Genomic DNA, 4478 nt, shown 5'->3' with positions numbered 1-4478 from the left:
ACAATATGTATCGTCTTTTCTGTTCACTTTGAATGAAGAGGTTTTCAGGATATTTTAGTGACTGTAATTCTAAGTAGCCTAATGCTGAGAATATGGCCATAAAATAAGTACAGTTGGCAGGTCACCTGTTTTACTTTTGAAAACGGTTTTGGCTTAATAATGAAAATTAAAAAAAAGCGTTGTGGTGGTCGATGTGGTAACGTCCCTGACTGATGAACGCCAAACTGGAGTACGAGTCCCACTCAAACTCGATAGTTACTTTGGTCGCTGCAACCTCACCATCCTTGTGAGCTACGGATGGGGGGTTTGGGGGAGCCTATTGTCTATCTGCTGAGTTATCAGCAGCCATTGCCTGGCCCTCCTTGGTCCTAGCTTGGATGAAGAGGGGGTTTGGGAGCTGATCATATGTATATATGGTCAGTCTCTAGGGCATTGTCCTGCTTGATAGGGCAATGTCACTGTTCCTTGCCTGTGCCATTCATGACGACCTTTAAACCTTTAAAGATTAAGGAAAGAATTTTATACTCTCTTAATAAACACCACAAATGTTCCTTTTCTATTTTTCTATGGTTAATTGTTTGATTGATTTAAAAAAAAAAATTCCAAACAACATTATAATTAATCTCTTTTAAATACAAAAGAAACGTATACACGTATTTATACATTCCACTTCGACAGTTGTATGTTTGAATATATGCGTAAATAAGATATTTTTCGCATAGACAAGAAAATTATATGGATATCCATGCATTTATTCAAATAGGACAGCAAGCGAGTTACAATAGCAAGTAAAGCACTATGGGTACGGTTACCACATTTATAGAGTTAGAAAAGAATAGACCTTTCGCCAAAAGTGAAAATCGAATGTTTTTTCATAAAAATAAATTTATAAATATTCATATGAAAACGAAAAATATAAGTCGCTAAAGCGATAACAGAAGAAAACTATCCGGTAACTTGATCCCAATCGATGGATATTAACTAAGATTATCCTACTACATAATTTTCTAAAGTATACGTTTTTGCACGAAAAAAAAAAAAAAAACCACGCTTCCACAAAGGCTTCCGTCCATCTTTCCATGTTCAATTAACCTACTTGCTATTTTCCTCATGACCATCTGTTATTCCAGGATAATTTGCCTAAAGTAATAAGAGAAGACCCTTTCAGTTACAAGCATCTTGCAAGCAAGGAATGCGTAATCTATTATTACTTCGGATAAGAAGGGGTATATTATAACGCCATTTTGCAGGAGTCGTCAAAATTGTCCTCCTATCCTCATTTTATTCTATCTCTTTCCTTTTTTTTTACTTTTGGTTACCAGCAATTGTACGAGTAATATCATACTCGGATCGCGTTTCGTGCTACAGTTTGTGAAAATATTACCCCTTCCGAGATAACCTACCTTGGGCTTTTCAATTTGCACTGACGATCTGATCGCCCGTGGAACTTCGCAGGGTTGCCAGGTTGGCCTTTTTCAGGCCAAACCCCTAAATTGTGATCTTTTTTCGTGCGAAATATCTAAATTAGGCCTTTTTGAAATTGATTGGCCATAAATGCTATATTTCTGTCCCTTTTCTGTCCTGATTTGGCCTTTTAAAGCTTCCGTTGATTAAAACTTGGCCTTTTCTCATTTAGAAAAACCTGGCAACCCTGCCTGGAAGGCCCCCTGTATGATCGCCTATTCGGAAATCAATTACCCTGACCTGGCAATTTTGATGCACCCGGTGCGAAAACAGTACGTTTAGGCGTAAAATCGGGGAGGAGACAAATGATACGACCGTCACGAACGTATTTCTAAGCACGCGTAAACGAAAGAGAAAATATATAAATCTCCGACACTAATATCGTATGCACGAAAAGCACTCGACTCGCTTCCTGCGAGAGGGTGACCACGTGGCTGGAAAAGGGTTACTGGAAAGTACTGAAGGAGGATGCTGGAATCCTGAGATCTGTCATGAAGCTTCATGGAGGATGTAATATAGCGATGCTTCGGACTCGAGGATTGGATATTTCAAAAGGCGTTGGAATACTATTTTTCTTAAACATAATGGATATAAAAATAACAATGGCAATAATTATATCTAAATGAATAATAATATAAAAGCTTTACGAGTCATTTCTTACAGAACTAATACAGTTCAAGTTTAGTATCAATTCTTATGTACTCTTAAAATATGATTACCCAAGGTCTATATTCTATAGACTAAACTGTCTAAAGAGCGATAAAAAGAAAAGTACAAACTGAATAATTAAAAGTTACAAGAACTAATGTTATATTATTTATATCATTTCATTAGACTGGTTTAAGAGATTAAGATAATAAATAGTTCATAACGGTAAACAGGATCGTGGTGTATTAACAAGTTTACTTGTTACCATTGTCTTGAAAACATCGTATACCGAAAGACAGCCAAATCTGAGAAGGAGTAGGATTAGAAGACAACAAACTTTACCAATGACGATAAATGCTATCATATAGGTGTTTTAGACGTCATCATTCTCTTGCCAAGTCACTCCGAGGAAATTTCTCGAAAATCTGTTCGTTACTTTTCGACTAAAATCTGTTCATTAGTTTTCAAATAAAGTTATATGTAGATAAACTGAGGAGAAAAACGACCATCAATAACTACGTAAACAAATAAATAAAAGGTTATTGGGTTGGCAATCAAATTTACTGTCAGTCTTTTTAGAAAACTTAGTATATATAGATTTTCAGATTTTCTGATATTATTAATGCTATCATCATTGTTGTTGTTGGTAATGCCATACACTTCGTAGAATAAGTTAAAATGCCATGTAGAAAAAACAAAGACGAAAATAAAGAATACGTTAAATAGACTAAAAGAAAAAATATTGGCTCTATCTGAGCGTTTGCCTCTAATAACGCAAAAACTTCAAATCATTTATACTTATCAACAAGAGAGGGTTTTGTCAAAATCAAAACTGATGGAGAAGAAATTTGCTTCACAGACAGATACAGTTTTGGCAGACAAACTACAGAAGTGAACTTGTACAGAACTCGTCAAAGACACCAAAAGGTCAAGAAGAGGAAGGGTCTGTTGTAAAGATCAAAATATCAAATCTCCAGTCAGTGTTATTTCTATAAGGAAATCTTAAACTTAATTACAAAAAATCTACTACTTAAAAGGACCACTCTCATCAAAGTCTAAATCCCAATTTCTCCCGAAATTTACTCCTTTGTTCCCCTTACGAGACAACAAAAATATACTCGTAATTTTTTGCATAATCATGTAAAATTAAAATTAAAAACATTATTTCAAGATGTAACACAAGAAAGTTAGCGTGAGTATGATGGCAAGCACGGGATTTTAAACCAAACATTCCCATGGTACAGTTGTCTTCATTAATTCCAGTACACTGACGTCTGCCTAGCTTCCAATGAAGTGTACCAGAATGAATGAAGCCAACTGTACAGTCACTGTGAAATACTCTGCAATATAAGAACTTTGTTTAGACGGCCATTCCAAGGATAAGAATGCTAAATTAGGCATCGGTGATGACCTACCCCAAGCTTTACTCAAGTAAAATATAACTGAAAGTGGAGGATGCTCAATGCCAACTTACAGACGGGTAAAATAATAGACAATATTGAAATCAATATTTTTGAATGGGTGATCCTAATGAAAGGGCCATTTTACTCCAATTGATTTCCCGTATCAGTATGTTAGAATTTCCTATTTTCCCATAAATGTTGGGGCCTTCAGTGATTGCTTACCTTCTGATTTATTTTTCACCGATGATGATGATGATGATGATAATAATAATAATAATAATAATAATAATAATAAGATGAAGAAGAAGAAGTATAATAATAATCTCTCTTATATAATAAAGAGCAAGTGTCTGGCTATACACACACACAGATATGTATATATATATATATATATATATATATATATATATATATATATATATATATATATATATATATAATTTCTTTTCAGTTACGGTCAGCTTTCCCCTTCCCTCGGGTAGAGGGAGAGGGAGTAGTCATATCCTGGTGAGAGGAGAGTGCGCGTGGGTATCAATAAATACTTATGAGTCATTTTTAACGGCTCGGGTACACTAATAATAATAATAATAATAATAATAATAATAATAATAATAATAATAATAATAATTCCCATTCTTAAGCTCCCTCCTCTGACATCGTCAACTACTTCGCAACCCCAAAACAATTCCAGTCACCTTAAATGCTACCTCCTCCATTTCCACCTCTACCCCCTTTACCTGCCACATCCCTCATCACCCCTTCCCCTACGGCCCCCATAATTCTGCCTGCCCCCTCCCCCAACCCAGCAATATCTCCCCATCTGAAACACCTCGTCCGAGACAAGAGCACACGAGGAGGACTCCCAAAGCTCCATTTTGAACGTATCACGAAGAGGACGACTCAAGATAAGAACTTCGGAGGTGTGACGGTGGAAAATGACAAATAGCTACAGAGATTACGACG

The sequence above is a fragment of the Palaemon carinicauda genome, chromosome 5 (assembly GCF_036898095.1).
Source record: "Palaemon carinicauda isolate YSFRI2023 chromosome 5, ASM3689809v2, whole genome shotgun sequence".
NCBI lineage: Eukaryota > Metazoa > Arthropoda > Malacostraca > Decapoda > Palaemonidae > Palaemon > Palaemon carinicauda.
This window is presented reverse-complemented; position numbering follows the sequence as displayed.